Source organism: Rhinopithecus roxellana, chromosome 14 (assembly GCF_007565055.1).
Source record: "Rhinopithecus roxellana isolate Shanxi Qingling chromosome 14, ASM756505v1, whole genome shotgun sequence".
Classification (NCBI taxonomy): Eukaryota; Metazoa; Chordata; class Mammalia; order Primates; family Cercopithecidae; genus Rhinopithecus; species Rhinopithecus roxellana.
Window position 1 is genome coordinate 48,499,646 of NC_044562.1, and position 23,385 is coordinate 48,523,030.

Sequence of the window (23,385 nt, forward strand, 5' to 3'; positions counted from 1 at the left end):
GTCTTTCTAAAGATAGTAATATACACACTGAGATCTAAAAAATAGGTAGGAAAGGTATGGAGAGAGGACAGTTTAGAGATAGACCACAGGTAAACAACACCATGAGGAAAACAGAGATAAATAATCATTAAGATTAGAGTATACAGAGCAAGGTAGGATGGCCAATAAAAAGGTTGGAGAAGTGATTACAGCCCAGATCTTAACATTTTGTGTAAATCAGATTTGGAAGGGACGGAGAAACCATGAATATACTTTAAGGAGGATTTTGAACAGAAATTCACTGTATTAGTCAGGATTCTCTGGAGTTAGAATCAGTAGAATATATACAGTCATGCACATTTTGTTCAACAAAATACTGCATATATGGTGGTGGTCCCATAAGATTATAATAAAGCTAAAAAACTCCTGTCTTCTGATAACATGGTAGTTCAATGTCATAGCTCAATGCATTACTAATGTGTTTGTGGTGATGCTAGTGTAAATAAATCTACTGTACTGCCAGTTATATGAAAATATAAGCACATATAATTATGTGAAATACATAATGCTTGATAATGATAAGGATAATAAATGGCTATGTTACTGGTTTACATATTTACTATACTACACTTTTTATTGTTATTTTAGAGTATATTCCTTTTACTTATTAAAACAAGTTCACTGAGAAAGAGTATGCCATGTTACATTGGCAGTGGCTTCATACATATCTTGTTTTCTGTGTCTCTTGATTGCATCATTTCCTCTTGTGCTTGATTTGATCTCATGTAGTTTTGTTTATCATGGCCTCCCAGCATACAAAACTCACTACTAATGTTGCCAGTAAGAGGCCCAATTGAGTGGTTGACCTGAAAATAAAAAGTGATTAAGAACTACAAAGGTGAAAAAATCAGTGCTGATTATTACAAGTCAGGCACATCCCTTTCCACCATGGCTATAATCTTGAAGAACAAGAATAAAATTATAGAAGTTGTTAAAGTATCTGTTTTACTGAAGACAAGGAGAGTGACAACAATTTGAGAAGGGCCTATATCAGATATGGAGAACCTTCTAATCACCGGGATTGAAGACTAGACCCAGACCCAGATGTGTATCTCTCTCCGAACGTTTACAATCACAGCCAAAGCCAAAAGGTTCTTTGTGATGTTGACAGAAAAAGCTGAACCCACCTATGATATTGAATTTATTCTTAGCTCTGGGTGGTTTAAACAATTCAAGAATTGTTGTTAATTACATAATTTGAAAGTGAGTGGTGAGTCTGTGAGTTCAAATGTGAAGGCAGGTAAGGAATGTTTGGAAACTAGATAAACTTACTGTGGAGGAAAATTACCTGCCAGATCTTCAATATGAATGAAAATTATCTGTTCTGGAAGTGGATGACTAAAAAGACTTCCATTTATAAGAAGTCCAAATCAATGCCAGATTTCACGGCTTTTAAGGACAGAATAGCAGTCTTATTTGGGGAGCAATGATGCTGGCTGTAAATTGAAGCCCTTTATGATTTGGCACAGTTAAAAAACAAAACAAAACAAAACAAAAACAGACCTTCCAGCTTATCGGTAAGCACTCACTGACAGTTTACCACAGGAGCAATATGAAGACATAGGTGAGCCAGCTCCTCTTCTAAGATGCCCTCCTGAATTGCTATGCCAGCAAAATGGAAAAGTATTCTTTGGAGAATAACATAGCTTTCAATATTTTGCTTATTGTTTTTAATGCTCCTGAACATCCTCCTTGTATTGGTAATCTTCATCCAAACATCAAAATGATGTTTGGAGGGAGAAACCACTTTGATCCAACTGAAGAATTAATAAGCTATAGCAGCTTTTAAAGATCACTACCTGAGGAAGATTTTCAACCAGACTATTGCTGTAACTAAGGAAGACACTGAGAAGACACTAATGCAGTTGTGGAAGGACTTCTATGATGGAGAACCTTGCTTGGTTTTAGGATGATGTCACCAAAGATTGTATTAATGGCATGTGGAAGAAGACGCACAAGAAGTTTGTTCATGACTTCAAAGGATTTATCAAGGATGATGAGGTTGCAAAAAGAAATAAGGCTGTGGTTGAGATGGCAAACAAATTTAACCCGGGTGTGTATGAGGATGAATTGAGGAGCTTCTAGAGGTGGTTCTTGAGAAACCGACTAATGAGGAGTTGTTGGAACTGGAACAGGAATGGATAGCTGAAGAAAATACAAAAGAAAAGAAAACTGCAAGAGAAGAAAAAGAAAAAGAGCAGTGCCCCCAAATTCGTAGTGAATGGTTTAGCAGAAACTTTCTTAGACCTCAGCAAGCTCCTTGAAAAGTTTAAAAACATGGACTTCAACAGCAAAAGGTTGTTATTATCATTTCAGAAGAATTCATTCCAGAAGAAGAAATGGTTTGATCATTTTATGATGGTATAGAGTCCTTCTTTTCTATAATATTTGGGCATGATTACAAAATGGTCTTTCATTTATCTTGTTCCACCACAGTCACAAAATGACTTTGTCTAATTTTCTTGACCATTTTTCAGTAGGGAACACTATAACCTAGTTAATAACTGCTCCCAGGGACATTTATTTTAATTAATATTTTCTCTTTTGCAATCAGCCCCATTTTATGAAAGGGCAGAGTATATCAATCTGGTGCTTCAGGTTTGTGTTACTGCCGAATTCTGTTGATCAGAAAATGGAAAATGATAACTGTGATTAGAGTTGTTCCCTCCTGTTCCTTTTGGAAAATGTTGACTGTGATTAGATTAGAGTTGTTCCCTCCTGTTCCTTTTGACATAGGATAAATTGTTGGATCAATTCATGTGATAATGGGTGTAAGGTAGGATTTAAGATTCTTATAAAAACCCATCATCCAGCTGTATTTAGAAAATTATCTGAAACAAAATGATTGTCAGCCATTGTAATAAGGTTTCAGTATCGAGGACCTAACACAGGCCACGAAGTTGTTGTTTCCAAAATCTATCTAGGTCTCTTCTAGAAAGCCACATGGCCTTTTCCTTTAGCCTAGGATAAAGTATGAAAGTATTTGACATGACTAAGAAACTGATACAATTCATTACATTTTTAACATAAAATGAAAGAGGCTAGTAGACCAGGCCAGAATGTTTTGCCTGTGGGTCTTACATCCTAGACTAGAAAATTTTGATCTTTTGTCTATATGCAGCACGAAACTTTAGATAAATTTTTTCTTGGAATATGACTTTGGTTTTGCATTTTAGAAAAAGAAAACACTCTTGTCCTAATGTGAAAAGTGAAAAAGAGATAAAAGTTGAAAAACAGGAGCTGGAGATAATCTGTGTTTAAAAAGTGTATCACTAAAGATAAATTATTGCAAATAAAGTAAAAAAGAAAACAACGTCCACAGTAGTAGCGGTGGCTCACTCCTGTAATCCCAGAACTTTGGGAGACTGAGGTGGGTGGATCACTTGAGGTCAGGAGTTCAAGACCAGCCTGGCCAACTTGGTGAAATCCTGTCTCTACTAAAAATACAAAAAATTAGCTGGGTGTGGTGATGTGCACCTCTAATCTCAATTACTCGAAAGGCTGAAGCAGGAGAACAGCTTGAACCCAGGAGGCGAAGGTTGCAGTGAGCCAAGATTGCGCCACCATACTCCAGTCTAGATGACACAGCTAGAATCCATCTCAAAAAATAAAATAAAATAAAATAAAATAATTTAAAAAAGGAAAAAAGAAATTGCATTAATATTCAGATTTGAAGGAGGACATTAGGAAAATAGAGTCATATAATTTGATTTGCAGATGTTTGACATCACTAGTTAGGAACGAATATTGCCATGATATTGTGAATACTAATTAAAAACATATTTGAGAGAGAACAATTTGATGAATATTATATAAATAATAATTGTGATGTCTAATTTTTTTGTATAAACGTGACTGGGCTAAGGGATGTCAGACAGCTGGAAAAACATTTCTGGGTGTGTCTGAGTACGGTTTTGGAATAAACTAGTATTTGAATCAATACACTGAGTAAAGAAGATCTGCTGTCACCAATGTTGGTGGGCATCACCCAATCCATTAAGAATTTGGATAGAACAAAAGGAGAAAGTGCTAGTGCTTTCTCTCTTTTCTTGAGCTGGGACATCCATCTTCTGCTCTTAGACATCAGAGCACCTGGTCCTTCAGCCTTCAGTCTCTGGGACACCAGTGCCTGCTCTCACTTTCTGGTTCTCAGGCCTTTGGCCTTAAACTGGGAGTGGCATCATTGGCTTCCCTGGTTCTCAGGCTTTTGGACTCAGACTGAATTATGCCATCAAGTTTCCTGAGTCTCCAGTTTGCAGAGAGCATGTTGTGGGACTTCTCAGTACCCATAATTGCATGACTCAATTATCATAATAAATCTTCTCTTATCTACATTAAGTTCTCATTTAATATCATTAATAAATTCTTGGAAAATATGAGCTTAAGCAAAAATATGTGTAACAAAGCCAATGTTTTTCTTCTCATTGATGTTATAATGAAACAACCAACATTGAAGGAAACAAGAAACAACCTTATTTGAAGACCTGCTGTACATTGTTTTCCTTAAAGTTGAAGTTTCCAAGAACCTATCAACACAGTTAAGTGAGGGCTTATTGTATAACTATATTTATCTTATTGGTTTGGCTTCTCTGGAAAATGGCTTCAGTAAGTTTGAGGTTCCTATTGAAGCCACAATTGGTGATATCTAGTTAGGAATAGAAGGAGACATACTTTTGACTAAATTCCATGTCTTTCCAATCCAAACTAAACGTATATTGTGTTTTCATAAGAGCAAAAATGATCAAACATCATATAGAAATTCTACTCACTATAAAAAATACTCAGTATAATTATAGATGTCGTTCAAATTTACAAGTTGAAAATATTAGTGAATAATGTTAATATTTTTTATATTGCAAAGTATTTTTCTCAAATTTCTCTGCTTAGATAGAGGTAGTGGAATTCACATCAAAGAAGTATTTGGAACCTGTAGTTTAAGACATAAAAGCATCTTATATTACTTATTGCCAACTGGACAATTTCAAAACTTTTAATATTGACTTCTCCATTACATTAAATAAATAAATGGAAATTTAAAAGTAATTAACCATATAAGTGATCACCTCTTTATCATTCCTGGTAATTTTTTTTCAGAAAGAATCAGATAGGAGCAATCAGGGTACTGTAAGTCCTGATTACTCAGAGACGTTAATCGCATATCATGTGAACCCCAATCAAGTCCTAATTTGCCCTCCAAAAGGAGGAACAGGTAAGGATTATGCCAGTTGATAATACCTGGTGATATTTTAGAAATATAATTTCCAGACTTTATATGATCACTTTCTATATTAAAGTAGGACTTAGAAATATTAATATCAATAGTAATAGTTTGTTTTATTTTATGTAAATAAATAGCCCCTGATCTCTTTTCAGAAACCAATATATAAACTTACAAATATTAATACAAAGGGCATTCTAGCACAGGTTTATAAATGTAATTTTCTTTGTAGTTCATATTTCTTTGTTAGCACTATTTAACCTTTAGCAAATTTGGTTTTTGTTAGTATACTCTGAAAAATCACCACTTTTTGTCAGTCTCTAGATATTTGATGTTGAAATCCACATAACATAAACAGAACACTACTGTTACTAGTCAGGGTATTTTATTATTCATTCACTATTGGAAAGATAAAACATAAAATGCAGCAAAAATAAACATAAAAATCTCACTTGAAGATGGCAGTTTTAATGGTATTGTCATTTTTAATCACCACTGGAATATAATATTTTATGCTATTTTATTAACATATTAAACTTGTTAGAATTTAAGAGCAAATTCAATGTTTCACTTTTTCCTTAAAGTCATTATCTAGTTAAGCAATTATCTACTTAAAGTCATTATCTACTTAAGCAATCAGAAAAAAAAAAAATGCTGACAAAACTATTCCTTAGAAAATATAAGAACAATTATCTCTCTGTTAATTTTGTCCAAAAACAATTAGTAATTCCCAGAATCTAGAATTGCATGAATTTATAAAAAATGAAAGTATATTTTAATATAAAATTAGTACCAAGTTTAGAAAAATAATGTGCTCATTTAAATTTTATTCCACTCAGGAATCAGTAAAATATATTAACTTAAATAATGACACAAATAGAAAAATACCTATTAGTCAAGTGATTAGGAGCAAAAACAATGAAGTAAGACTGTCTGAGTTGAGCTGTAAGTTCTAACACTTCCAAGTTCTGTAATATTGGGCAAGATTTTAAAAGCTCTTTGTGCCTCAGGTTTTGCATCTATAAAAGAAAAATACTTAATATAAGAATGTTGTGAGAATTGAATAACAATACATCTTAAGGACTTGAACAGTGTATCATGTGTAATAAGTACAATATAAATGTTAGGTGATAGTGATGAAGTTGATGGTTATTTTCTTTAATAATTTATTTTAATGTGCATTGTGGTCAGTTTCTATGACAGTGTCCTTATATATAACAATAATATATTCATTTTTTCTCAATAATTGCAAACTATTGTAAGAAAAAATGTTTTTAAAAAAGTTGAAATAATACTTTTTTCATTCTGTCACATGAGTTAACATATGAAGTATAATCATATAGTCACATGAATTAAAAGTGTTTAGACAAATACTTAACTAGAACAAGATTCAGTATTCTGTGAAAAATAAAGAATATGTACTTATATGACAGTGACATCTAATAATAGATTATCTGCTTCTTAATGTGAAAGGAAATATAAGTCCTCTACATTTAACTTCATAGCAAAATTGAAAGAAAATATAATTATGACAACAACTGTCAATCTTCTTTAATGCATGTTTTTAAAATTGGCCACCTAAAACATGAAAGGAGAGAAAAAGAAGAAAATTGATAATTATTTAGTGTCGACTGTGTGGTAGGCGCTGTTCTAGTTGCTATGAGCATTTAAAGTTATTTAATACACTGATACACTGATAGTATTCTATGACATTTAAATTAATATCTTCATTATTCTTATATGTCACACAATTTTAACAGCTTTTTTGAGGTATTATTGACATACAAAGAACTGCTCAAATTTAATGTGTCCAGTTTCATGAACCTGCACATACATGAACATCCATGGTACCATCACCACAAACAAGATAATAGACATGTCCAATATCTCCTGAAGTTTCCTTGTGTCCATTTTTTTGTAGAGAGCATATGGACACAACACAAGATACCCTTTTTAAATAAGTTTTGAAGTGCACAATACCATATTAAATATAGGTATTATGTTGTACAGAAGATCTATTATTCATCTATCATAACTGGCAATTTCCCATATCCCCTATTTCCCAGCCCATGGCAATCAATATTCTCTGCTTCTATGAGTTTGACCATTATGACTGTCTCATATAAGTGGAACTACGAAGTATTTGTCCATTTATGACGAGTTTCTTTTACTTAGCATAATGTCCTCCAACTTCATCCATGTTACAAATAGCAGGATCCTTCTCTTTTTCTAAGGCAAAAAGATCTGTTGTATCTATTTGCCACATTTTTATCTATACATCTGTTGATGGACGGTTGTTTTGATCTGATTTCTGACAAGAGTGGAAAGAATACACAACGTGGAAAGGAAATTGTCTTCAACAAATGCTATTGAGATCACTGGGTATCCCCAAGTAAAAGATTGAAGATGGACTCCTTCCTTATACTATTTACAAAAATTAACTAAATCAAATAACCTAAAAGTAAGAGCTAATACTATAAAGCTTTTAGAAGAAAATGATTACAACTTTATTACCTTGAGTTTGGCAATTGATTCTTAGATATGACACCAAAAATGCAAGTAGCAAAATCTAAAACAAGCAGATAAATTAACCCCTATTAAACTGAAATACTTTTCTGCTTCAAAGGCATTATCAAGAAAATTAAAATACAACCTATAAAATGGGAGTGGATATTTGAAAATCACATGTAAGATAAAGGTGTTACATGCAGAATATATAAATAATTCTCACCACTCAGCAACAAAAAGTGAAATAATCCAATTTAAGTATGAGCAAAAGATACACAAATGCCCACGAAGTACATGAAAAGTTGCTCAACATTGTTAGTCACCGTAGTGACTAATGCAAATCGAAACCACAATAAGATACCATCTTATATCCATTAGAATGGCTATAACTACACACAAAGCAAAAATAAACAAAAAACAGAAAATAACAAATGCTAGTGAAGATATAGAGAAAGAGACACTCTTAAACCTTGCTAAAAGGAATGTAAATTTATTCAGCCACATGGGAAAAAGTTTGTCAGTACCTCAAAAAATTAAATTTGAAAGTATTATATAACCCAGGATTCTACTCCTAGGTATTTACCAAAAGAAGTAAAAGCAGATACTCAAGCAAAAACTTGTACATGGATGTTAACAGCAGCACTATTCACAATAGCCAAAAGATGGAAACAACCCAGGTTCATCAACTGACAAATGGGCAAACAAAATGTGGTATATCCATATGATATAATAATAATCAGCCATAAAATAATGAAGGTCTGAGGCTTGCTATAATATAGATAAACCTCAAAAACATGCTTTGTAAAATAAACCAAACATAAAATGTCATTTTTATGGTTATATGATTATTACCATTATGTGATTCCATTTATAGAAAGTATTTAAAATAAATCACGAGGTCAGGAGATTGAGACCATCCTGGCTAACACGGGGAAACCCCGTCTCTACTAAAAAATACAAAAAACTAGCCAGGCGAGGTGGCGGGCGCCTGTAGTCCCAGCTACTCGGGAGGCTGAGGCAGGAGAATGGCGTGAACCCGGGAGGCAGAGCTTGCAGTGAGCTGAGATCCGGCCACTGCACTCCAGCCTGGGCGACAGAGCGAGACTCCGTCTCAAAAAAAAAAAAAAAAAAAAAAAAGAAAAAGAAAAAAAAAAGAAAATAAAATAAATGCATACAGAGAGAATGCAGTTTGTTTCCAGGGGCTGAAGGGACCGTGGGGGAGTGGAGGATGGGGAATGAATATTTGTATGTATGAATTTTGGGGAATTTGTGATAAAAACGTTTTGGAACTAGACAGATACGGTGATTGTACAATATTGTAAATATACTAAACACCACCAAATTGTTTATATTAACATGATTAATTTCATGTTATGTGAATTGTACCTCAATAAAAAACAAATATACAACTTCTAAGGAAGGTGGGATAGAGTTCAAAAGTCATCTTATGGAGTAACAAGCGTGTAAAAGAGTTAGAAGATGGAAGCAAAAATGTTGAGTGAGGTAATTAGATTTGGACAGAAGCGATGTTTATGCCTCAGAGAGAGGAGAAAAATAGATAGGATGGATGTTTCATCAACTGTAAGACAAGTAATATTTAAGACATTTATTTTATCTTTCACTTCTTTTTTCAATAGCGTTCAGACATGAAACCCATTTAGGGGAGGGATACAGTTAAGGCTTTCAGAAATTTAAAATATTTTGATTAATTAGTATAGGGTCTCAATCTATTGCTCTAATATAAATAGCAAGATTTACAGAAAGAATACAAAGTTGTGAACAATAACCAAAGAAATAAAAATCTCTGGAATGGAAGGAAATTGATCTACGGAGTGATATTTTATGCCAACTTTAATGTCTATCATGAGACACGTTTTTGCACAATTATAGAATTCAAGGGTCCAAGGTGTAGATTCCATACATTTTGAATTGAAAATATCTAGGATGCTAGTGATCTAATTAAATTATCATCTAGGGATTAAGCTAGGGACCTATTCTGGGCTGTAACCGTTTGGTCTTCTTGAATGACAATAATTCAGTACTCAAATAGCTAAATGCTATAGATCTAACTCTGAAGGTATGTGAAAAGTAGTCTAGAAGAAATGAAAGCAAAATCTGATATTTATATTGTGAATATTCCTTGTCTTGGGAGCCCAGGGCTTTATACAGGAACACTGAGAAATCAAGAGTAGTTTTATTTTCTCACACTCATTTTTAAATCAGTATACTGTTTATTTTTACGTAAAACATGTAATGCAGTAGTGGGGTTTGTACCTACTATTTTTCTATTTGTTTTCCACTTGATACAACAGTTGTATGTTCTCGTTTTCTTTTCTCTTTTAGTCTTCTTTTTATTAATTAGTGTTTTTCAGTATTCTGTTTTGTCATTCTACTAGCTAGAGAGATACACATTTCATTACTGCTAGAAATTACAAGCATAGTTGAATCATTAGGGGTTAATATAACTGATTACTTTGCTTCCCAGGATAATAATACATTATAACTCATTAAATCAATTTCTCTCTCCTATTTTTTTGTTTTGTTTTCATGCATTTATGGTTCTACATTTTAAAAACCCATATGTATCGATGATATTGTTTATACAATAGATATTTATTAACATTTACTCACAAAATCACCCCTTTTGTCATTCTTCACTTCTTATTGCATATTGTTACTTTTGTCTGGGATTGTGTTTTCTCTGTCAGAAGAACTTTTGTAAAGTAATTATTTTAGTAAAATCTTCTGGAAACAATTTTTGTTTGTTTGTATTTGTATGGAAATGCTTTTACTTTTAAATGATATTTTTGATGGAAGTATGATTTCTAGGTTTGCTAGTTATTTTCTTCATCATTTTAAAGGTATCATTTATTTTCTTCTCTTTTATGGAATTATTTGAGAAATAAACTGTCAATTTTATTATTTCACCTTTCAAAATGACATACGGTTGGTCTTCTGTATCTGTATCTGTGGGTTCTATATCCATGAATTCAATCAACTGCAAATGGAAAAACTACAAAAAATCTGCATCTGTACTGAACACATACAGACTTTATTTTTTATTATTCCTTAAATGAATTAGTATAACAACTATTTACAAAGCATTTGCATTGTATTAGGTGTTATAAGCAATGTAGAGGTGATTTAAAGTATACAGGAGGATGTGCAAAGGTGATATGCAAATACTACTTCATTTTATATTAGGAATTTGAGCATCCATAGATGTTGGTATATTTGGGAACTCCTGGAACCAATCCCCCACGAATACCAGAGAGCAACTGTATCTCTTTTATTTGGTTGCTTTTATAATTTACTATATACCTTTTGATTTTCAGAAGCTTTTTGTACATTTTGACTCATTGTGTTTTTCTGTTTGTTTATCTTGCTTGATTTTCATGAGATTTTATTTTGATGTTTGTCTTTATATTTAGAAGATTCTTATCCTTTCCCTCTTTAGAAGGTTGCTTCTCTGTTCCATTCTCTTCCTCTTCTGGGACCCTAATGATATGTATCTTTAGTAATTTAAATCAAGTCCCATGTGTTTAATATCCTCTGTATTTTCCTTTCTATAAATCTTTGTTTCTTGGGTGAATCATTTTCTACTGTTCTATTTAGTTAATTTAATCTGTCTTCTGCTATGTCCAATCTGTTATTGAATACATTCATTCTAAATTTTCCATTCTTTAAAAAAATTTCAGAATCTCCATTCAATTCTTGTAGTCTTTAGTTCCCTGGTAAAATTCTATATATTGCTTACTATTGTCTTCGTTGTTTTAATCACAGTTTTAAAAAATTTTTACCAGTTAGTTCAAAATATGTGTCACCTCTGAGTTTGTTTCTATAAGCTAGTTTCCTTTTTTTTTTGTTTTTGTTGTTTTTGTTAATATGAATGATAGTTTTAACAATATTTTAACATTGTCCATGTCAAACTTTAGAGACTATGACTTATTTGATTTACTGTCAGAAAACATTTACTTTGTCCTTAATCAAAGAGCTGTACAGGGGAGATTATCCCAAATTACAGTCTAAGCTGACTCTAGTGGGATTTCACTTTTGGAAACATGACATTATCTCTTGTTAACAATAATTCCTATGGCATAAGCCTCCAATCATTTTGCTGCAAACTTGGAGTGTTTATTGGCACCTTTATTTCTTGGTGAATTCTAAACTACAGTTTTCTTTCTTAATATTATAAGAGTGCAAAAATTGTTCTGTATTTTTGTTTTTTTGTTTTTTCTTGATTTATTTGTGTCTTGCCCTGCTTGATTAGAATTCAGCAAAACCGTCAAGGGGAAAACTGCTGCATACAGCCTTACCTCTAATTACCTCCATTCTTTTTCAGATTGGGATCTTTTCCGGGTAGGGGGATATGTGAAGATTTCGATCTTTTATGTCATGGTTACCTTGACTTCAACCTTCACTTGGTTGCTCAGCCCACCTTTCCACCCAGAGAAATATTTGAAAATATTTCTTTTAGTGCAGTCTGCTGGCAACGAATTCCTGAAGAAAAACTGTACCAAAAAAAAAAAAAAAAATTAGATTCATCTCAAAGGAATTTCTTTCTTCCAAGATTTGGACTTTCAAGCCTTGGATGTCTTAGCAATTCTCAGATTTCTTTAAATTGACTTTAAAATGTATGTATTACTATTGCATTTTGTCTGACCATTGGTCTATTGTATTGGTCTGCTCTGACTGCTATAGCGAAATACCCTTGACTGAGTGGCTTAAAAAAAAAGACATTTATTTCTCACAGTTCTTGAGTCTGGGAAGTCCAAGACCAAGGTGCATGTCAATTTAGCTCCTGATGAGGACGTACTTCCTACGACGAGTTAGACAGCCACATTTTCACTGTCTTGCCATATGGTGAAAAGAGAGAGTTTCTTTTCATAAAGCTGCTAATCTTATCAAGAGAACCCTATTCCCATGATTTTACCTAACCCTGATTACCCCACCCCCCTCAAAGGCCCCATCTCCCAATACAGTCACAATGGGGGCTTAGGACTACAATATATTACAGTTAATCCATAAGTGTTCAGTCTAAATGATTGTATCAAGTGCCATGGTCTTAGCTTTCCTACTGCTTCCCAAGGTATCTTCATTTGAGGTAAATGTCTGAAAAAAGTGTAAAGATTGTTGTTGTTCCTTTATCTCTTCCACAACCCACGTCTTCTGACATGTTAGAACGGCCCTAACACTTAATCGAGGTGTTACTTTGTAACCTTTGTCTGAGTTGAGGTATTGCAAATTGTTTGACTCAGTTAAAGCAAGTACTAAATGTGATTATTTCCCTTTATTTTGAAAAATATGTTCTGGACTTGACACTTTTTGTGCTTATTTTGGCATTTCGTGCCCAACCAGCTTAAAATAAATAAATATTGGAACCTGGTATTCTGCCCCTGTGTTTGTTCTTTATCACACAAAACACCTCTGTAATACTTAAAGTACCTCATAATCTTAACTGCACTGAAACTCCAAACTTTACGTCTTTATCAAGTTAGTACCTTATTTCCTTTCTGCTTAACTGGCCAGGGATATTGAGAAGGTACATGTATATATACGTACAAGTAGTTCTGCTCTACAAGTCACCTAAATACCCAAGTTAGCTCTACCTTCTGTTGGGTTATGTATCTGTTACATCATTTTCATAGTCAGTTTAGAATCTATATCAATAGTATATTCTATGATATTGCAGCTTTTGGAAGGTGAAAAGAGAGAGGGATTACCCTTTCAATTACTTAATGGTTAACACTTAGTCATTATATACATTGCTTGTGCTCCACTGGTAATAAATTAATTATATAACCAAATGGATTTGCAAGGGGGCTGGGAGATACAATCTTTAAGTGGGTGGTCATGGGCTTGGCTAAAACTTGGAGAGTTCTATTGCTAAATATTAGAGGAAAACATTTTATATTAGAAGGTAATTTTCAGTCTTTAACCCTGGGTTTGTCAGCTATTCACTATTTTCCTATGTTATTTTGGTGGTATAAAGACTTTAAAGCACTGCCAGAATTTCTGCTTGATCTCTGCAACCTCGAAGTTTCTCTATTATAGCTTTTCCGTCTCAAAGCAGTTTGGGATTTTTATTTTTATATTTTCAGTCATTTTAGATTCTTACTTGGTAGTAATAGAACAGGCTTAGAATTGTGGTTTTGTGGTAAATTATAAGATTTCTTTCTTATGTAAGTCCAAGGCAAGCTTGATTAAACCAGTACTTAGACACCTGTGTGAGGTCCTATTGCTGGGTCATGAAACAGAAAAAAATGGAAGAGGCTTAAACTATATGAATTATTGAAAGAGTGACATGGGAAGTTAGATTCTGCTAAGACCAGATTCAAATGCACAGATTTATTTGGCTACTACTCTGTGAACACTGGGTAGAGAATAAAATGATAGGTTAAAAGACACATGTGCATTTACTCATGAGTTTATTAGAGGAGAAAATATTAATTAAATTACCAGTATTGGATTTTGCTATGGCTTGAATGTTTGTCCCCTCTGAAACTCATGTTAAAACTTAATCCCTATGTTAATAGTATTAAAAGAGGAGGAAATCCAACTATGGTATTTGAGAGCTTGGATCTCTGGGAGGTAACTAGGATTAGATGAGGTCATAGGGTAGGGCATTGGTGGCTTTATAAGAGGAGAGAGACCCGAGCCAGTCCGCTCAGCCCCGTTGTCTTGTGATGCCTTGTGCCACCTCAGGAATCTGCGGAGAATCTCACTAGCCCTTACCAGATGCAGCCCCTCAACCTTGGACTTAGTATGTGAATTTAGTATGCAAAATCATCTTAATTGCTTGTGACTTTGGTTCAACATCTTGAGTTTCAACTGGTTTTCATCTTACACATGATATTTCTGTATTTATAGTGATTTCCCCAGTAATTCTTGTGAGAATTCATTCTACCCATTTCCTGATGCCTTGGGCTCTCCCAAAACACTTATCAATTATTTAATTAAGATACATTTTCATAAGAAACAGCAGAAAATTAAGGGCTCATGGAAATGTCATTTAGATGCCAAAATATGACCTCCTATGTTTTCCTAAATTGTATCAAAATAATCATTTATAACTCTAAATATAATAAAATGCATAATAATTTAAATAAAAGGTAGGATAAAATATAATAATAATAAAATACATTTTTTAGGGTCAACTAAACACATTTGTTGTTTTGAATGGAAATAATAAAAGTATTCTGAACCAATTCCATTTTATGGAACATTTTCATAGGCCATTTCTTGCTCAAATTTGTCAAGAATCAGACTTTGCCTCCTCAGTTTTGTTCATTTTATTTCTGCTTCTCTGATGACAAAGAGGTTTTTATGGCAACACTTTCAGATGCTCCTTTTGCACATGGTCAAAGATGGCCTGCTTTTGTATTTATACTTACTTATTTTATCATACTGAAGCTGCAAAATCCATGCTTAATTTTTTTATTTTTTTATTTTTATTTTATTTTTTCCTGAGACGGAATCTTGCTCTGTCTCCCAGGCTGGAGTGCAGTGGCGCAATCTTGGCTCACTACAACCTCCACCTCCCAGGTTCAAGTGATTCTCCTGCCTCAATCTCTCGAGTAGCTGAGATTACAGGCCCGTGCCACCATGCCCAGCTAATTATTTTGTATTCTTACTAGAGATGGGGTTTCACCATGTTGGCCAGGCTGGTCTCAAACTCTCGACCTCATGATCTGCCCTCCTCAACCTCCAAAAGTGTTGAGATTACAGGCGTGAGCCACCGCACTGGTGCATGCTTAATTTTTTTAATGGAACATTCTTGATTTTGGATCTGCCTCAGTAGCACTCTGGCTTAGATTCAGTAAATCTCATCACCTTTCTGTCCTCTGTTCATGTTTTTCATTGATCATATTCTTAACATCAGTATAATTCTAACCACAGATCTATTGCGGGCTACTTACCTATTTATGAAATCATTAGTCTTTTCATTTCTCACTTTGCTGTAGCATTTTCCAGTCTGGCTGATATTCATTGATTAAACCAAAGACATTCCCACCTCAGAACCTTCTCACTTTTTCTGTTCCCTCTGTCTAGAATGCATTTTTTTGTTGCTGTTTTTTGTTCATTTGTTTTTTCCACCTCTGTCACTTTAGGTGTGTGCTCAAATATTTTCCTATTGAAGATGCTTTTCCTAACTACCTTAACTAAAAGATTTGTTTCTTCATTGCCACCTGAGCATGATATCTCTGTCTCCTGTATATTTTTCAGCAAAGTATTCATTATAGCTGATAGTACATTATATATTTGTTGTTCATTTTTTGTCTTTTCCCCTTAAGAGAGTGTAAGCTTCAAGAGAATAGGTACATTATCTGCCCCCCACACACACTGTTTAATTTCTAGTGGGTATGACAGTTCTTGTTACATAGTAAATGCTTAATAAAAATGTATTGAGTGAATGAATGAATGACCTTGGTTGTTCCATGACGTAAGAAATTGCTGAAAAGTTTAAAGGATGCCATCCTAACATGACTCAAGGAAAACATTAAAACTGAAATAAAATAAAAACATGAATAAGACACAATGAAATGGTAAATGGGTAGAAATATGAAAACAATTGAATCCTCTTAGGAGAGATATAGTTTCTAAAACTAAGTAGTATTCTACTTAAATATATCACAAAATCAATTTATTGAAATGTGCAGCCAATGAAAATACTTGGGCCTTAGCACTTGAAAATTTCCATATGTGGCCAGGCACGGTGGCTCAAGCCTGTAATCCCAGCACTTTGGGAGGCCGAGACAGGCGGATCACAAGGTCAGGAGATCAAGACCATCCTGGCTAACCCGTTGAAACCCCGTCTCTACTAAAAAATACAAAAAACTAGCCGGGCGAGGTGGCGGGCGCCTGTAGTCCCAGCTACGCGGGAGGCTGAGGCAGGAGAATGGCATAAACCCGGGAGGCGGAGCTTGCAGTGAGCTGAGACCTGGCCACTGCACTCCAGTCTGGGCGACAGAGCGAGACTCCGTCTCAAAAAAAAAAAAAAAAGAAAAGAAAATTTCCATATGTTTCTTCAAACTAAGGCTTGCATATGTAAAACTGTTTTAAATAGAATGTGCACATTACTAAAAACAAACTGGAAATCATAAGGAAAGTATTAATAAAAGAATGAAAGAGGAGGAAAGAAATAGATAATTTTATTATTCTAAGTATACTACTCAACAAGTGGTCTTTGTGAAGCTATTTTTTTTTCTTTGAACTGTACTTGATCACTGCAACAGATCCAAAGTCCAAGGTCTGTAATCTAGCTGTGTGGGTTACCTCTCAGTCTAACACAGACTGGAGAAATTGCCTCATTGTGCCACAGCACCCATGACCTTGAAATGTAAGACAACCTATTTAGAATCTTGTCAAGATAAATGATTACCCTTTTCTTTGACTAGATCTAAATAATTTATTGCTTATTTTATAAAGTAGGGAAGACTTAAGAACACCAAGTGGTGTTAACATACACACAAAAGGTTTTCTTTAGTCCCTTGATTTCTACACAAATTAGTTTTGAGTAAGAATCAGATGTAACCAGCACCAGTTTTCAAAACACTTTAAATATTTCATAATTTTTTTTCAAGTAACAGCAGGATATAAAGCAAAAAATCGTCACAAGTAAAGGAAGAATAATTCTGCAACAAACTTCCAAAATGCCTCACAGGCTTAAAATAGGATTCTCAGTTCTCTTAAATACCACCAGCAAATGGAAAAACTGCAAAATATCCACAAGTAGGGTCATCTTTTGTATGTGGAGAAAAACTTTCCTCAGTGTTCTAATGTGTTTTGTTTGTTCATTTAATGACAACATTCTCTGAGCCTATAGATCCCCAGATGACTTTGAAAGTGCTCAACTTTCAATATTATACAAAGCAGCTCACCTCTCCCCTTTTACAAGCAATTGGTATACACATTTTGTGCTGCAGCTGTTGTGTGTAAACAGCATTTGGCTTGTCATCCTGAGACTTGCATTCAAATGGCAACTGTCCACATTACTGCTAGCTGTATGACCTTGATCAAACCATATTATGACTGTATCTCTGAGTTTCATTTTCTTCTTAGAGAAAATGGGCTAAGATTTCATAGAGTTAATGGGAAACCTGAAGGTGATAAAGTATTTGGAAGCATAAAATACATTTTCTGTCTCACTGAAGATACTCAATAATAGTTGAATTCTTTAGCTGCCTTTTGTCAACATTAAAATGCTAGTTTACATTCTAAAATTCTTCATCTTTTTAAATTAAAGATTTCAGTGTAGTAATGAAATCTCTCTTCAACACAAACATCTTTTATTTCCTCAAAAGTGTTTCTCCTAACTTTATTCAAGGTCAACTCAGCATATAAACAATTTTAATATATCAAAATAAAAAGAAGTCTAGACTTACATAAGCTAAGACACCACATAAAAGACTATTACAAAGGGAGAATGCTGTAACCATAATATCCCAAAGTGTTTCCAAGTAAAGGAGAAAAGGACTTACCTCTTTTATATAGATAAGTAATAACAAGACAGGAAAGAACCACACATGGAGGAGTGGGGTAGCAGGTGGCATGATAAAGGAACTGAAGAGAAAATTTTTTTTCTAGTTAGCTGATTCTCAGCAGAGGCCGTGAATAGGGCATTGTTCTAACTTTCAGTGCTCAAGCTTAAGGGTGGGACAAAGTTCAGGGGTCTAGGAAAAGGAGAGAACCCTTATTAAGGTTCTGTCAAGTTATGTTAGTAGGTATTTGGTGGGCATTTGGCCAAACATAAGAGAAACAAGCATAACAATAATATTCTTTTTTGTAATACTGAGTATCTAGAATATCATTTAACATGCAGTGTTTTCCTTGTGAAATAATAATGCATACAATGAAGCATAAACAAATGAACAATTATGAATAACCTAACTTCAATACATGCTAATAACAAACGCAGTCATGTAGATATTGTAGTAAAAGATCTTTCAAAAGGTATAGGGATTCTAGAAACTGGCAATCTAAATATGTCCTACCTGCACTTCCTCCCCCAAATTCTCTTTCAGCCATCCTCCACTCTTGTCTCCAGTAGTCAGGTCAAATCTGGGGAATGTAACCAAGACAGCTGCTGCAGGATACTTTCACCTCTGATCCTGATGAGAGACTGGAGAACAGGGTAGAAGATTAACAGGACTAGAATAAGAAAGTACTAAATCCTTCTAGGACCAGAGAGATCTTGCACACTTTAAGAAAGGTCAGCTGTGGCTTCTTTAGATGTACTCATTCTCCCTGATTCCCAAAAGCTTGGGTATTTGCCAAAAAATGTGATGGGTTATCTCACTTTCTGCAGCTGGAAAGGTGGGAGGAGAGTATGGAGTAAAAATGTCTCTTGGTGATTGAGTAGGCACTGAGGAATTCCCCACAGCTATAATGCTATCCCAGGAGCAGAGTCCACTGAGCCTCAAATCACTCTGTGAACTTCTGCACCTTAAGAACAGTACACACTAAAATTAAACCCCAATGAGCAGATACAGAAAAGGCACTCAGTAGTGACCTAGAGAATATTGAACACACCTATCAGAAAAGGTCTCTAATTAAATAGGTATATTGGGAGCTGCTATTTTGGAAAAATAGCAAGAGTCCTTAAGGAGATTAATATGCACAACCAGCCTAACAAAAACACCAAATCAACACATTGTTTTAGAAAACTTCAAAAATTTTATAACTTTTCAAAATTTTAGAAGATGACCTAAAGAAAAGAAGAGTTATTACTGAGACATGAATAAATATTGTGGAGGCCAAATGGAATGAAATTCCCCAAATTGCTCACTGACAATGCAACTATATACTGTTATACAAAAACAAACTTTGTGAACAAGGCCTCAAACAGAAATAACGTTAGCCATTAAAAGAGAAAAAAAAAAAAAAAAAAAAAAAAAGCATTGAGTTTGTCATCCTGCCACACTAGAAAACAGAACACAGTAGAATGACATGTAGAGATTACCCAGAGAATAAAACATCAATGTGAGGATTATTAACTGATATACATCATTATTCACTGGTTATAATGGAAGACATTTGCTTAAAGGGTTTCAGTAAATCTGTTGCCCATTTACAACAACCAAAAAGGCTACTCTAAGAAAAGGTTTAACCAAACAACAAAAGACAAAGGCCTTTAAGATGGGCAATTGAATTGAAAGGAGAAATATTGAGCAGTGAACCTTGCAGATACAAATGTGTATATGTAACTGAACAGACTCTGCGAAAGTCGAAGGCTAAGTATTCTTGAAATAAAAGGGATTCTTAAACAAAAAGATATTTTAAAGGATTAAGCCATTTCATCAAAAGTGAAGTAAGAGTAAGTGGATAATTAAAGTATATCAAAGTTTACCCCCAGAGTCAGGGTAAGAGATAGCAGAAGTAAAAATATCGTGAAGATCTCACAGATGGAATATATAAGATGTTATGGATCAAATTGTGTACCCCAAAGCACATAACTTAAAGCCATTATATGACTTTATTTGGAGATAGAAACTTTGAGGTAGTAATTACGATTAAATGAGGTGATAAGGGTGGGGGTCCTAATCCAATAGGCCTGATGTCCTAAAAAGAAAAAGAGACACCAGGAATGCACTTATACAGGGAAAAGGCTACAGGAGGACACAAAAAAGCAGCCCTCTTCAAGCCAAGGGGAAAAGCCTCAAGAGGAATCAACCGTGTTGACACCTCGATCATGGACTTCCAGCCTCCAGAAATGTGAGAAAATGAATTTATATTGTTTAAGTCACCCAGTCTATGTAATTTTGTGTTAATATCTCTAGCAAACTAGTACAGGGAGATAGGTCTGTACAGAATAGGTGGGTTCTTGGTCTCGCTGACTTCAAAAATGAAGCTTCAGACCTTCAGGGTGGGTATTACAGTTCTAAAGATGGTGTGTCCGGAGTTTGTTCCTTCAGATGTTCAGATGTGTCTGGAGTTTCTTCCTTCTGGTGTGTTCGTGGTATCACTGACTTCAGGAGTAAAGCTGCAGACCTTCACAGTGAGTGTTATAGTTCATAAAAGTGGCACAGACCCAAAGAGTGAGTAGCAGCAAGATTTATTGTGTAGAGCAAAAGAACAACGCTTCCACAAGGTGGAAGGGAACCTGAGCAGTTTGCCACTGCACTCCTCCCTTATCTGACCCCACCCACATCCTGCTGATTGGTCCATTTTACAGAGAGCTGATTGTTAGTTTTGACAGGGTGCTGATTGGTGCATTTACAAACCTTTAGCTAGACACAGAGTGCTGATTGGTGTGTTTACAATCCTTTAGCTAGACAGAAAAATTCTCCAAGTCCCCACCAGATTAGCTAGATACAGAGTGCTGATTGGTGCATCCACAAACCCTGAGCTAGACACAGAGTGCTGATTGGTGCATATACAATCCTCCAGCTAGACATAAAAGTTCTCCAAGTCCCCACCTAACTCAGAAGCCCAGCTGGCTTTGCCTTGTGGATCAGCTGCTGGGGTCACAGCCAGAGCTGCCCACTCACCCCAGCCGCACTCCTTAGTCCTTGGGTGGTTGATGGGACCAGGCACAGGGGAGCAGGGGATGGCGCCCTTAGGGGAGGCTCTGGCCATGTGGGAGCCCAGGGGCTGAGGGAGGGGGCTTAGGCATGGCGGGCTAGAGGTTCCCAGCCCTGCCCCACGGGGAGGCGGCTGAGGCTGGGTGAGAATTCGAGCATGGCATCTGGGCTGACAGTGCTGGGGGACCCGGCGCACCCTCCACAGCTCCTGGCTGGGGTGCTAAACCCCTCACTGCCCCAGGCGGCCTGGCTGGCCGGTCTGCCGCTCGGAGTGTGGGTAGACCAAATCTGTGCCCACCTGGAACTCGCACTGGCCGATGAGCGTGTGTGCAGCCCCACTTCCCACCCACGCCTCTCCCTCCACACCTCCTTGCAAGCAGAGGGAGCCGGCTCCGGCCTCGGCCAGCCCAGAGAGGGGCTCCCACAGTGCCAGCCCAGAGAGGGGCTCCCACAGTGCAGCGGCGGGGCTGAAGGACTCCTCAAGCGTGGCCAGAGTGGACCCCTGAGGCCGAGGAGGTGCCCAGAGTGAGCGAGGGCTGCTAGCACGTTGTCACCTCTCATAGGGATTGAAAAAAAATATGAAGGAAGAGAAATGTATTAGATTGTAAGTAAGCACTAGGAAAGGGAAGGACATTGGAAATAAAATTAAAATACATGAAACAGAAGTTCATTTTAACAAAAGAGAAAAAGTTAATTAGCCCCTTGATTAACATAGGAAAATAAAGATGAGAAAAAGGAACAATTAACTAAAATTTTAAAAATGTGTGAAGAATTAAGAAGGGATTATAATAAGGTATACAAGTTAATCCATGTGAATAGACAATGTGCCAAATAAAAATGGGTACAAAATTTGGCTATACATATACACACATAGTCTATGTAGAGACTATATATATATATTTTATCCTTTTCTGTCATACATGGACCACTCCTATAAATTTGCTGTTTGTCTTCTTTTTTTGTATTCTTAGAGAGACCTTACCTACTTACATAGTTTCAAGAGCTGTTACAAACGTTTCTATTAGTCTATTTGGCTATATATAGAGAGAGATAGCTTCTCAGAGCTTCTGTAATCTTCACATCTTCATCATCCATAATTACGCTCAAGAGTAAAGAGGTATAATAATGAATCAAGAATGTTATGTTTACATTGTCAATAATGTTCCTAATTTATTTTTCACATATATAAATGCCCTCTTTTCTCATTAATTGTTATGATTAGAGTCTTTATTACCTTTTCCATGCTTCAATTATAGGTAAGATATTTTTAAATCCTAAAAACTATAACAATTGAAATTGTATGCAGGAATAAAATTATTCCTTTTATTCAGGATAAAGGGGATTGTGTGTGTGCACTTGCCTTGTGAAAGCTATAGATCTACATGGAGTTCTTTAAAAAAATTATACTAGGCTGGTTGCAGTGGCTCAGGCCTGTAACCCCAGCACTCTGGGAGGACAAGGTGAGCGGACCACCTGAGGTCAGGTGTTCAAGACCAGCCTGACCAACATGGTGGAACCCCGTCTCTACTAAAAATACAAAAATTAGCTGCGCATGGTGGCACATGCCTGTAGTCCCAGCTACTCAGGAGGGTAAGACTGGAGAATCACTTTAACCCCAGGAGGTGGAGGTTGCAGTGAGCAAAGATGATGCCACTGCACTCCAGCCTGGGTGATAGATTGAGACTCAGTCTCAAAGAATAATTAATAACAATAATAATAATAATAATAATAATGTGCTAAACCTAAGATATTATCCAAGCTCTGTTTTATTTTAACCTGAGTTTAAAACATACAAACAAACAAAAACCCTTTCCATTGTGAACAGTACTTATCTCTAGGATGAATCTATATAACAGTTGGTCAGCATTACATATGATATTGAAACTGTTTATGCTGAAGTCAGCAATAACTATACCTGCCACATTGCCAGAGGCAACATCCTGTTTTCCCTCTTGCCCTTCATCTCTCTAGCAGTTGACACTGTTTACTCAGTCTTCTTCCCTGAAAGTTTTTCTTTTTCTTTGGCTCTGTGAAACTCACCAATCTTTATAAGCTCATTTTTATCCTTTTCTGTCATACATGGACCACTCTTATAAA

At 35.4% G+C, this 23,385-nt stretch overlaps 1 non-coding gene across 1 annotated transcript; it reads right to left on the reverse strand.

Annotated features, from left to right (window-relative positions):
• Nucleotides 1–5,138: 5,138 nt before the first annotated feature.
• LOC115893352 lies at nucleotides 5,139–5,271 on the reverse strand. Its single transcript, XR_004053364.1, has one exon. It is a non-coding gene; the product is annotated as a U8 small nucleolar RNA (small nucleolar RNA).
• Nucleotides 5,272–23,385: the final 18,114 nt, after the last annotated feature.